Source organism: Rattus norvegicus, chromosome 7 (assembly GCF_021556685.1).
Source record: "Rattus norvegicus strain SHRSP/BbbUtx chromosome 7, alternate assembly SHRSP_T2T, whole genome shotgun sequence".
Lineage (NCBI taxonomy): Eukaryota > Metazoa > Chordata > Mammalia > Rodentia > Muridae > Rattus > Rattus norvegicus.
Window position 1 is genome coordinate 41,160,001 of NC_141540.1, and position 14,239 is coordinate 41,174,239.

General features: G+C 42.0%; 1 long non-coding RNA gene and 1 pseudogene across 1 annotated transcript in view; both read right to left on the minus strand.

The window, feature by feature from the left end:
• Positions 1–14,239, minus strand: part of LOC148004638 (uncharacterized) — a 266,612-nt gene that overhangs the window by 85,441 nt on the left and 166,932 nt on the right. The window lies entirely within an intron of this gene.
• On the minus strand, positions 51–112 carry U2l2 (U2 spliceosomal RNA like 2; annotated as a pseudogene).

Sequence of the window (14,239 nt, forward strand, 5' to 3'; positions counted from 1 at the left end):
TTATTAGAGATTGTAGAACACAAACAATCATTCATAAGTATAATTGGGGGAAATGGTCAATGAATGTGACAATGTACTACACTTGATCTTAGCCAAAAGGCCGAGAAGCAATTGAATGTGACAATGTAAAATCAATTATTGGAAAGCATAATGCAAGAAGGATTTCAATCAAGGCCTTTTTCTTTTATACACAACACTTTTGTCTGTGTGATATTCCTCTTGGGGTTTCAAGCATGAAAAAAAAAAGTGATGTTAGAAACTGGGATGGAAAAGATCTTTTCTCAATCTGTTGGTTGCTGTTTTATTCTATTGACAGTGCCCTTTGCCTTACAGAAGCTTTGCAATTTTATGAGGTCCCATTTGTCCATTGTTGATCATAGAGAATAAGCCATTGGTGTTCTGTTCAGGAAAATTTCCTCTGTGTCTATGTGTTAGAGGCTCTTCCCCACTTTCTCTTCTATTAGTTTCAGTGTATCTGGTTTTATGTGGAGGTCCTTGATCCACTTGGACTTGAGCTTTGTAAAAGGCAATAAGAATGGAAAAATCTTTATCTTAATCCTACATCTGATAGAGGGCTAATATTTAATATATACAAAGAACTCAAGAAGTTAGACTCCAGAGAACAAAGTAACCCTAATAAAATGGGGTACAGAGCTAAACAAAGAATTCTTAACAGAGGAATATCGAATGGCTGAGAAACCCCTAAAGAAATGTTCAACATCCTTAGTAATCAGGGAAGTGCAAATCAAAACAACCTTGAGATTCTACCTCACACCAGTCACAATGGCTAAGATCAAAAACTCAGGTGACAACAGATGCTGGTGAGGATGTGGGAAAGAGGAACATTCCTCCATTGTTGGTGGGATTGCAAGTTGGTACAACCACTCTGGAAATCAGTCTGGAGGTTCCTCAGAAAATTGGACATAATACTACCTGAGGACCCAGCTATAGCACTCCTAGGCATATACCCAAAAGATTCTCCAATATATAACAAAGACACATGCTCCACTATGTTCATAACAGCCTTATTTATAATTGCCAGAAGCTGGAAAAAACCCAGATGTCCTTCAACAGAGGAATGGATACCGAAAATGTGGTACGTTTACACAATGGAATTCTACCCAGCCATTAAAAACAATGAGTTCATGAAATTCCTAGGCAAATGGATGAAATGAGAAAATATCATTCTGAGTAGGTAATTAAGTCATAAGAGAGCACACATGGTATCCACACACTGATAAGTGGATATTAGCCTAAAAGTTTGGAATACCCAAGATACAATTCATAGACCACATGAAGCACAGAAGGAGGAAGACCACAGTGTGGATGCTTCAGTTCTTCTTAGTAGGGAGAACAAAATATTCATGGGAGGTAGAGGGTGGGAGGGACTTGGGAGGATGTGAGGAGGGGGAAGGGAAAAAAGGGGGGTAGGATCAGGTATGGGAAGAGACAGGCATGCTATACAGAAGGTCAGGAATTTGAACAGAGGTATGTAGCATGGGGGATGGGGAACTGGGGGTAGCCACCAGCAAGTGCCAGATGCCAGGAAAGCAAGAGGCTCCTAGGACCCAATAGGGATGGGATTAGCTGAAATGCCCAACCATGGGGAGGGAGAACCTGTAGAGACCATATCCAGAGGCTAGGCAAGACCCCTGGTTGGGGGATGGGGCCACCTATCCTCAAAATTTTAACCCAGAATTACTCCCGTCTAAAGGAAGTACAGGGACAAAAAGTGGAACAGAGGCTGAAGGAAAGGCCATCAGAGACTGCCCCACCTGGGGATCCATCCCACATGCAGCCACCACACCCAGCCACTATTGCTGATGCCAAGAAATGCATGCTGACAGGAGCCTGATATGGTGCCTCCTGAGAGGCTCTGCAGAGCCTTACTGATACAGATCAGGATGTTTGCAGCTAACCATTGGAGTCAGCACAGGACCCCAGTGGAGCAGTTAGAGAAGGGACTGAAGGAGGCATAAGGGTTTGCAACCCCATAGGAAGAACAACAACAATATCAACCAACCAGACCTCCCCCTCCCCCAGAGCTCCCAGGGACTGAACCACCATCCCAAGAGAACACAGGGATGGACCTATGGCTCCAGGTGCATATGTAGCAGAGGACGGCCTTGGAGAGCATCAATGGGAGGAGAGGCCTTTGGTCCTGTCAAGGCTTGATGCCTCGGTGTAGGGTAGTGTCAGGATGGGGGGGGGAGGGAATGGGTGGGTGGGTGAAGGAGCACCCTCATAGAAGCAGGGGGAGGGGAGATGGGAGAGGGGGGACCTGGAAAGGGGATCACATCTGAATTGTAAATACATAAAATATCCAAAAAAGTAAAAGAAAAATAAAAGAAACTGGAATGGGAAGAAAGTGAGGGAGAGAAGAAGAGACAGAAGAGAAGGAAGAGGAAAAGGGGGAGGGAAAGGAGGAGGACAGCATTAATTAGTTGCATATCTATTTGTTTATATAATTTACTTCATCTATCCCTCACAGCTCCATGGAGTGTATTAGCGTTAAGCAGAATAGAGTTTTCACTACAGTTACTGTAAGGATCGTTAAAGTGGGAAACTTTGGTTTTATTGCTTTGATACTACATTTTACTGATATCCAGTTGTACAGAAATAAGTGACCTGGCCTCAAGCAGTTTCTAATCCATAAAGGACATGCAAAAGTCTCCGTGAAAGGTATGAGTATTATGTGTTTATCCTTTGAGCAGTGTAAAAATAACTCCATTTCCATAACCGCAAGCATCTGTACTCCCTGACAGAGCACCATTTTTTAATTCCTTTTCTTCCCTGACAAGAATACAGAATCAGAATTTCTTGAACAACCTTGCCATCCAGCAGAGAATGTTACTTGTTGCACGGGTTTTGAAGTTATGGTGAATCAATCTGTTCACTTCATGTGTAAATTTAGCAAGATATTAATGTCGATCAGAGTCTTTTCTACTTGGAAAATCAGAGTGCTGATACCCAGGTCTTTCTCAGAACTCCAAATCAATGGCTGTGATTTGGGCCCACTTGGCATACATTATGATGCCTCGTGGAGATATGATGTGCCTGGCTTCATATGCATTGGTCCACAGTGCCTGTTAGACATGTGGTAGAGTATGGTAAAGAACTGGGTGTGAAAGAGGTGATGCTGTGCGTGCTAGAGGAAATGATGGAAGGAAGGAATTGAGAGTTTTCCCTTTCAGCTCACCACTGCTACTTACTTGCAGGCTCTATAGCTCTATAGCATGCAACCAACCATAGATCAAGAATGTTGCAAGAAAGCTTGCATTGGTGCTGCACATACAGATCTTTCCTTGTCACCAGCCTTGAGGCAACAGGACCAACTTGGCTGCTGTGTATGTAGGACACATGTTACAGTAGGGTTCATGGGTCAGCTATGGAGGCTAAATACAAATTCCATGTCATTTGACATAGGACTTGAGCTGGCTCCAAGACTGGAACCAGTCTCTTTGGGGTCCTAAAGGAAGTTCATACTTTCTAAAATCAAGTAAAGGAGATGCTGAGATTTCATGGGAAGAAAATAATTGGGAAGCTGGAGGAGAATCGGGGAGCATTTGCCCCTCTTTGGTTCAAAAATTCCTAGCCAACGGTTGTGATTACCTTTTTCTTTCATACAAAGTATGAAAGTACAAAGCACAAAAGGATACAATGCGTTTTCTCCCTCTTAATCCACTCTTTTAATGTAAGACATTAAAAACAAAAGTTGTTTCACACAAACCCGATTAACTCAGAAGAGTCATAATCCATCCATACAAACAAAGAGCAAGGAATAATCAAGCCCTCATTATGCAAAAATGGTATCAGCTAATTTATCACACGGAACTGCACAAGAACCTGTTAACTCCCACATTACTTTTATTGGTGCTGAAGCTTATTTCTCCCATTGCATAAAGTCTGGACATAATACGATAGGGTTGGTATCATTCCATTATTATAAGGGACAGCTTCAAGTACTTCGCCTACAGAATCTCTCCGTTTGGAAAATGTTAAAGGAGGGGAAGGTACAGGCCAGGGGATTTGTGGCATTGCTTGATAGGCCAGCTCTGCTGTGGGTGACTGCTGACTGTCAGTCGCCATGCATGGGACAATGAGCCGTGGAGAAAAATCAACATTCTAGTGGGAAGAAAATCCAAAGAGAGTTTATGTTCTTTCTCGGGGAAGTGTTGACATTTTAATTGCTTTCTGTTTGCTTTGGAGCTACATTTGAGAATTGGAAGCCAGTTAGAAAAATAAGAATTGGCTTTATTAGAAATTAGACGAACTGACATGCAGGCAGGAGCTGGCACGGGTCCAGGCATAGCTCTCCACAAAATGGAGTCTGCAGCAGGACTCAAAGCTGCAGACACGTTCAGCTATTGAAAAGTTAAGCAGAATAGTTCCTACTGGACTGAGCCTTGTCACTTCCTAGAGTGGACCGTGCTTCTGCACAACCTATTTTTTTTTTCTGCCAGTCCTTTACTTAAAATGATATTTAACCCATTAAACTTAAATATATGTTTTTGAAGTAGGGCAGGGAGGGGTGCAAAGAAGAAAAGGAGAGACGCAATGGTTGGGGAAGTTGGAAAGATTGATGGGTGGGCTTCGAAGTATTTAGATTTGAAGATAATCTGATAGGTTTGACAGTGCATAAAAGACCCTCCCCCCACCACCACCAAAACAAAACAAAACAGCATGAAAACCCTTTGAGATTGAGAATGTGGCCAGAGCCAACAGCTCTGATTTTGTTTGTTCATGCCTTTTCTCTCTGCACCTGGAGTTTCCTGAGACGGAATAAGTATTTAACAAAACCAGGTGCCTACATGTGCATTCTGGGATCAGCCAATCTAAAAAATAATAATGTGATCCAAGAGCTAGGAGAAGAGAACTCCCTCAAACTAGCCTTGCAGCGGTGCCTGGAAGGGAGGCACCCGAACACATAGGCTATCATCTTCCCGTGCTGTGCCTTGGCCTCCTCAGCCATGATAATCACCAAGGAATGTACCAAACACGGGGTTCAGACCGATCAGTTCAGTGTGAGGTGGGTCAAACCGGTCCCTAAAAAGTACCTAATGGGGAACTGGAGAGATGGCTCAGTGGTTAAGAGAAGCCCTGGCTATTCTTCCAGAGGAGCCAGATTTGATTCCCAGTACACACGCACATGGTGGCTCAGAAACGCCAGGGCCTCCCGTTCCAGTGGATCCAAAGCCCTTTGTGGCCTCTGTGGGCACCAGTTCCCCACACGGTACACAGACATACATGCAGGTAAGCATCCATATGCTTATTTAAATAAATAAATATGTTACTTAAATAAATAATTAAAAATACCTTATGTTTATTTTGTACTCTATATAAATGTTCTCCCAAAGTTATACAGGGATACTATGTCTACTGTAGAGTTCTACTATTTTACAAGGAAAAATACTGAGGATCAGGAGACTTTTGTAAGTGTCCAAGCTGTAGCAGCTTTTGTTATAAAACATTTGAAACAAATTGAAAAGACATAAAAAGTATAGAGAACCCTCTATCCTACTTTGCTTATTCAGAGCCATTCTTGTTAATCAAAACCTGCTTCTCCCTGTTACTTAGAAGCAAACACAAGTATCATTCTATTTCATCAGTTTCTCATTAATATGTCTCTCAACACAATGATTCTTTAAAATAACACAACCACCACATTTTTACCAAACTAAAAAACCATCACCAGTTTTCCCCCATATTATCCACTTGGCTAACATCCCCATGTGCCTTATGACTTATTATTTTAGAAAGCTGTGTTTGGTTCCTTGACATGTGTATAGGGATTCCTCCAATTGGTATGTTCCTCTTCATTCTTGATTCCTTCTTGAAAAATTTTGGTTGAAGAGATGGAATTTGTTTTCTCCTGAACACTTTCTAATAATCTGAATTGTTTTAATCAATCATTTCCTGAGAGTTTCAAACATTTTCACCATCTTTTTTTTTTTGTTATAGGTTTTGTAAATTCAGTTAGAGGTGGCACTATATATATATGATTCATATATATATATATATATATATATGATTCTGATTTTCTACTTTTGGCAATGTTAATTGCCCATATGTAAAGTAGTGACATTTCCATAGGTAGGTGTGTGTGTGTGTGTTTGTGTGTACACTTGTGCATGTATGTGTGTGTTTAGAGTCCAAATATTAAAGATTTTCACCTGCATTCATTAATTTATACATTATTGCAAAGTGATGATATATTAATTTTGTGGTTTTTACAAGCATACTATTTTTTAGGTCAGTTTTAGGCTTATAGCAAAATTGAATGAAAAGTAGCTGAAATTCTGATATACACTGCATGACCAGCCTCAGCCAATGTCTTTCCTCATCACTGGTGCCTTCTCTGGAGTAATATATTTATTTGCCATGCCAATGGCTTTCTTTTAACACTTGATTATCACCATCTGTCCATCATTTCACTGGGCTCACTCTTAGAGGTGGGAATTCTGTGAGTCACGACAAATGCAAAATGGCAGACAGTGAGCAATGACTTCTTTTACCGTTTATCTGCAGGGATAGTTCTAATCACCCATTACTTTTCTGTCGTAGAAAGTAAAAGGAAGAAGAAGCTGGCTATCTCCAGAATTTATAGTTAATTCTGGTAGTGGCCAGCCTAGGGTAGAGGTGGACACCACTTTCAGGAAATAAGTGCATGGTCAGGCCTATAATTTAACCCATATTAGGTTTTGCTGTAAAGAGCGTGTGTGACACAGAAGGAGATACGATGCGCGCAAAGTGCGGAACTTTGTATGTGAGAAAAACTAGAGGCGAAATCCTCATGAAGGTGGCCCACTACTGAAGCTAACTGCAAGGCATCCCTGAGCCCACAGTTCTAACACCACCACAGCAAAGATTCATCAGTATTCAGAGACGAGTCCTTTCTTCTACATGAAGAAAGGAAGGAATAAAAGAGGAGCGGCTTCTGAATCGCTCCCTCCAACCACGGAAATGATTTTAATTACCAATTCATCTGTTGGCAGACACTTCTGGCAGATGTACCTGTAACTTGGAAAGATAACAAGTGAGCCGATTCCTTACTCCGGGGTTGACACTGATAGCGCCTGCTGAATTTCCTCTCAGAAAAGGAGCCCAGGCAACAATACATCTGGCACTCTGCGCGAGGAATTTGTCGTGTCTCTGACATGTTCAGCCTCTATTGTCCACGCCACCCCGACAGCAGGTCCTTTATATTTCAATGAAATTGCAGTCTGAATTAATATAATTAGAATGTAACTGCTATTCACTGCACAAACTCCTTATTTCCAGGAGTACAGATCTGATAACATGTCTGCTCAGGACCTTCTCAGTGATGGCTGGTGGGGCAAGAGTATAATGAGGGATGGGGCATATGCGGGTTAACCAGTCCTTTAAAATATTAACCAATGGAAATAAGGGAGAAAAAGGAAACTTTCCCATTCTTGGCATGCCAAAATAGAAGTATCTTTCAGACTTTACCTTCTACTGCACTTTTATGAAAGAGTGTAGTCTGTCTGCACCAAGAGAAAGAAAGGAAATAGGAAAGATTACATATCTTCCAAGTGACAGTTATATGACGTAAAATGGATAATTCATGGATAGAGTTCTGGAATTAAGAGGTGGATGGATGACTTCATTTTCTTTCCTATTTCATTTTGAACAGTTCATCTCACTGACCACGCTGTCTCTATCAAGTGAAATTATAGATCTCCTGTTAGATTCGTGGAGTTTAGTCTTCATTTTATGTTCCTACAATTTCTTAAATATTGATAAAGTGGCAAAATGACATCAGCAGCTTTTTATAAAATATTGAGTCGCCTTCCCTCCAGTGCCTTGACTTTCCCCCTCCCAGTGTTCTGTCTGAGGGAAGTGCTAACCCAGGATCACTGTGTAGGGAGACATCCATGACTCTTTCTGTGAGAACTGTGCAGGTCGCAGACTGAATACTTGTGTCTGTTCCTCTCCATTAGTATTTTAAAGTCCTAACCCTACTGTGATGATATTTTGAAGTGAGACACTTGGAATTAATTAGATTTAGGTGGGAACACATGGGGACACTCCCCCATGATGGGATGGAACTGGTTTGCTTTCAAGAAGAGGAAAAAGACCAGGGTGCTCATTCTGGTTCCTTCTCCCTTCTCTTTATAGGACCACACCTGCAGTTCCTCATTCTCACCTTGGGAGTGTACAGTGAGAGGGAAGTGAGGAAAATTCTTACCAAGGAACTGAATTTCTAGCTTCAAATGTTACAGAAAATAAATGTCTGCTGTTTGAGCAACAGAAGACAGAGTAACATGACTACCAGACTTCTGATGGTGCATCAATCCTTATCTGGAATTATGTTTCAGAAACTGTAGTGGTGGAAAAGGAGGATGCAAAGGAGGGCTAACACGATGGGGCAGATGTTTCCATGGGATAAACTTCAGCGGGCCATTTGACTTTAATGCACCCTGCAAACCACACATATTAAAAAGCTGCAGCCTCAGTTTGTCTTGAGAAGGCCAGATACATCTCCTCAATTTGCATCTTCACAAAAGGCCAAGAATGATCCTCTGGTGTCCAAGTTACTGTAGGAACTATTTTTCTTGTCTTCTTCAACTTGGGGAAGCTATCATTTTCCAATGAATAGTCCAGGGGTTTTCAGAGTTAGGTGTGTTTGACCATCATGTATACACACGTATGTGAGCTGGCAGGATAGCAGGAGGATGGATTAAAATTCAGAAGCTGGGAATTTCCCTTGAAGGATGAATGAGAGTTTCCAGTCGTGGCATCCAAAGTACACAAGGTGAGAGTTCTTCCAAATCTTTCTGACACATCCCAAAGGCTACCCAAGGATTAGTGCTCTTTCCAGAAACACAGATGTTCAAGTCTAGTAGCTGGGAAGATTGGTTATACATGATGCATGGAGTGCTTTGAGAAATGACCTCCCATTGGCTCATCCATTTAAATACTTGGTCCCCAGTAGGTACTACTTTTTAGGGAGGTTCTGGAACCTTCAGAAGGTGTGGCCTTGCTGGAGGAAGTATGATATTGGGGGCGGGCTCTCAGAGTCTATAGCTTCACCCTGTTTCCAGTTCTTTCTCTGTTTCCTATGTTTGGATGAAGATGTGATCAAACAGCTTCCTGCTCCTCCCGCCTGCTATCATGCCCTCATTTCTGTTATGGGATCCCACTCTGGAATTCTAATTACAAAATCAGCCTTCTTCTATAACTTGGTTTTGATTTTGATGCTTTTATCCCATCGATGGAAAAGTCAATGCCATGCATATCTTTTAAAAAGTAAGCACACTTAATTTATATAAAAGGAGATGATATTTTGGGAAAGAGGTCCGGGAGGGCCTGACCAGAAGGCTCAGACTGTTCTGACCCTGTGCGCTTGTCTATTGGATTTCCCAGTACTCGTCTTTTCTGGTTTGGACAGAAAAATTGGTATCCCACAGTCTCAGGCGAGTTACTTTATACAAAGGGATGCAGTACAGATAGATATTTAAGGTGAAAAATCATTTAATATAGCAAATATGTGCCCATTCTCCAACGAGTTTGTCTTATTATGCTAGACGTTCACTAACATGATTATGTAGAGTACATACACACTTAAACACCCAGAAGCACACATAGGAGAAAAACATGTTCTCCAAACTCTAACTGCCCCCTCTCCTCTGTTTTTCCAAAAGAATATCAAAGTCTGAACAGAGTGAAAAAGGTTGGTGGATTCTCATCCTTAATTCCCTAGAGTCTACCAAATGCTGCCTTTGACTTTGCCCATTTGGTTTTTTTCCCCCCATGTTTCAGAAAACTCTTATAGAGTTTGGTCTGAGGAAGATTGAAGGTGAGGTTTGGTTCCTGCTTGGTTATTAGGTGTACTCTAGTCTGGTATTCAAGGAAGGTAGTGCAGACCTCTAGGACTCAGACTGCCTCACAGTTCTTAGAGGACTTTATTCTGAGAACTTCAGAATAAGTTGCTTAGGGAATCAGTTAAGTGGAGTAAATATACAGTATTCATATTCTACAAAAGAATTATTCTGTCATAAGACAAGGACATACTCCTTGAGGAGAATATGGAGAAAGGAACATACAGGAAGAGTAAGGGGGAAAGGACTGAGGATTCGAGGATAGACAGACGTACGGACTCAAACCCAGCCTTACTCGCCCTGCATAAATCACTTCGCATCTCATTATTCTTCTCATCTATTGAATAAAAGTAGTCTATCCCCCATACGGCAAAGGTTCGCTCAGGTACTTTCTGGAAAAGCCTGCACAGTAGCGAGTAACATGAGTCATCTGAGACAGTTATGTCCTTGCTGCTGGGAGCAGAATGTGGGAACGCTTGCTTGCTGTCCTTTCTGGGGAAGCTCACTCGACTTTCCACCTCTTCTGGTCTTAGGTAGGATTGTTTTTATTAGTCCTCCTAATGCTAAGCTTACATAATGTTTTGAAGGAATTTGTTGCTTAAGGATATCTTCAATTAATATTATTACCAAGAACCAGATTTCATTTCTGCCTATTTTTCATAGTGCAGTAACTGAAGCGTTTTTCTTAGTTTGTTGAAATCATTTTTTTTTTAACCTCTTAAAACAAATCAACGTTCACAGGAAACCTGTGTGGCAATGTTTCTTTTTATCACGTTGTTGTTTTTGAACACCCAGGAAGGATGTCAGTTTTATATGCAAAACAGTAGCCTTTATGTGGAGGGCGTTTTTGGTTTTTGTTTTTTCTAAAAGTCTAGAACTACTACAAATTTGAAGAAAAACGCCTTGCTCTCCTTGGAATCAGAGTGAAATCCAAATCTATAGTAACACGTCATGTCATTAGCTCTTGAGAAAAGTAAACTCCACTCTCAGGGGAAGGCAGTGTCTAGCAGTCAGGCACTTCCTCTTCCTTCCCTTCAGCAGGCTGCCCAGGGGACCCAGGAGGGTGGGGCTGCCCAGGGACCCAGGGGGTGGGCGGGGCTACAGCTTCACCCTTGTTCAGTCTCCGCAAAGCTGTCTTTCCTTCCTCTCCCCTCTCCCATCCCTGCATTGTTCCAGCTGCCAAGCCCTCAGTATTTTCACCCAGCAAGAGGAAGAGAAGGGCAGAATGGCTTTGAAAGAATAACATTTCTTTTTATGCACTTAAATAGAACACCCGACAGAAGACATCCTGTGTTTCCTTTCATGGACGAAAGGCTCCTTGTAGTGACAAGAGAAGCAAAAAACCCCCCCAGGGTTTGCTATTTGGGTAGGTGGTGTTGTGGTCATATTCTGCTGATGGCGAATACTACTCTGCTATTTTAAATGACAGCCTGCTGTCTTCTCCCACACACTGCCATCCCCCTGTGGGCAGCCACACCTGTCATTCTGCTGTATTTATATTTATTATTTTTTTTACACCGATTCTGAAGTCCATGCTCACTGTCCATGAATGTGAGCATGTTTTGAGTTTTCCTCTCTATGGAGTACTTGCTTGAAACTCAGAGCCTGGCAGGAGGCGGGCACTCAAGAAGTATTTGTAGCACAAAAAAGAAGATCTGGTTTCCTATACAGTGCTCTCATATGTAATCAGAGGAAAGTAACTGGCAAAATAAGGTAGCAAGGGCTGGGTAGGTGGCTCAGTCAGGAAAGTGTGTGCTGCACAACAATGAGATAATTTACACAACACACACACACACACACACACACACACACACACACACACCATATAATTTGATTCCAGAGACTGTTGTTTTGATTCAGGACCATCTTTCATGTTTTTAAATCAAATAAAAAGAAGTTCTTAATTTTCTTACATTGCATCTTTTGTAATCTGCAAAATCCAAACAATGCCATCTAATCTGTGAATATAGTGGGAGAATAGAAAGGACCGGCAGAGTCGCTGAGCAGTCAGTGGTGGCTGTCATTACAACTAACTACTTACTGCTTTTAGCAGCAGCAGCCTGGGGTGGGCAAACCATAGCTCGTAGGCTGGGTCTAGCTTGTGGCATGTTTTTATAGGGATACCAGAGCTTTACTGGACACAACTCAGATGCCAGTAGTTGTACGAGTCGGGAATACTGCGTGCGAAGCCTAGAACTAGCTACTCTGGCCTTAAGGCTAGGTCCATCGAAGCATGTTCCATGGTTGATCCCCAAGCTGCTACCACTGTTCTGTGACAGTGATTAAACATTCAGAAACATCTGAACATACCTTCCATTAAAGGCTAAGTTCATTGTTTGCCTTCTGAAAAACAAAACAAAACACAGACAAAAAAAAAAAAAAACCATCATTCTCTTACAGAAGATTGGAAATAAAAATCCAAAAATACAACAACCAAAAAGTAACACAAGAAGCCCAGTCATCCCCACTGGAATGGAATCTAATATTTTGTAATGGGATTTTGCTGTCCCAGTGACTTAGTAAGACATGCTCACGTGCTTGCTGATGGAAACATGCGGAAACCTATCAGGTGTGAATGACAAGCATGTCGTGAGATTGCAAGTGACCTGGGAAGGCTGATGAGCATGCACATTAATAACGTCATGCTAATGGACTCCCTATGCAGATAATGGGCCAGCCACAGTTCACTCATCAGCTAATACAGTTGTAATGCATTGTTTCGTATCTGAGAGAAGGCAGCCACCTTCGGATACTACAGATGCCTCCTGCACACACACGAATAATCATTCCCTTTTGAGGTAAATATATTTTAAACCGATCAGGTATCACCTCTGCCAACTTTCCTGGAAATCCAGGCAAATAACATTTCTATGACAGCCCTCATGTTTTTGTCGAATGTGCACATTAAAAACAAAAGAAAGAAAGAAAGAAAAAAAAAAAAGCAGACCGATTTTTTCCTTTCCTCTTTTAGAATCTGTTCCAAGTAGTCAAGCCTGCCAAGAAAAACAGACAAACTCTCAAGAACAACAATGCCTATTATGTGTGGGGTGGGCACTGCCAGACTCTGATTACTGTCCAGACATTAACCCCTGGGAGTGTCTTAGGGAAGAAAGACCAAGTTGGAATCCAGACATTTCCAGAATTCTACAGACATTCATGGTGTGAGAACTTGGGTTTTTATAGTAAGTACTGACAGAGGGACAGATAACTTAAAGGGCCCATCGCCCCTGCCCTAGATGTTGTCAGGCCTCATTCTTCCAAGCAGACTGGACAGAACTCCTTGCCTCTGTCCTTCTCTTTGTGAGCTTGCCTGATGATGTGTGAATAGATACCCCTTCCTGCTTCTTCCCACATGTGGTGTACCCCACCCCACCCCACCCCAGGTCAGACCCCCCAGGTCAGAGGAAATCATCAAATTCTGCAACCATAGAGGAAACTCTGTGGGTTCCTTAAGGTCACCACTTCATAGTTAGGCTGCTAGAAACAAACTGAAAGAAACAAACAAAAGCTCTTGTAAAAGTTTCTTTCTCTTCCCCACACATCCTTGGCAGGCCAACAGTCTCTGATCTCAGATAAAGAGAGGACAATGGTGCTCCCACTGAGAGGGTGATATAATGTGTAAACAGAATATCTAGCATATGCCTGTACACTGTAGTCATACATACTATGTGTCTGTGTGGTATTTCTCTTGTTTATATGTATATGTATATATGCACACACATACATATACACTTTGGAGTGGATGAACATGTCAAGTTAATTATGACCATTAAGCTTACCATTTGTTGAGAGCTAATTCACACCAAAGTTTCATTTATTCCTAAAAAACAATTCAGAAATGGCCCCATTTTGCCTATTAATAAATTCATTCCTAGGCCTGGAAGTGTGAGTGAGTAGGACAGCACATCCCTGGGAAATTCAGTTCCCCCAAGTTCAGGGGACCACAGGTTGTCAGTGTCAGTGTCCGTGACCAACAGTGTCACTGATACAAGGCACAGCTGTTGTTTCCTTCCTAAAGATGAGCAAAAATGTAAAATGACATTAAAGTCCTTTCTTGCAAAATTATATTCTGGTTGGAGAGAAGTGGGCACCTTACAGATTGAAAAGAAGGTGGGAGAGGGTGGGCAGAATGCCATACTTGACCTGTGCCTCCCTGGCACAGATACTTATGAATCAGTGGCAGAGGCGAGCTCCTTTAGCCACTGGGTATGCATGTGTCGTGCAATGTGGGACTTATAAGAGGGATTTCTATTACACAGAATGGGAGGAATGAGTAGACTGTCTCTACTTACTGTATCTTTATGTTACCTGTCGTTGATAACCTTTGGGCCACTGATGCTGTGCTAAAAGGAAACCCCCCCCCAAATGGCAAAGTCAGCTTAGCAAGATGAATGATG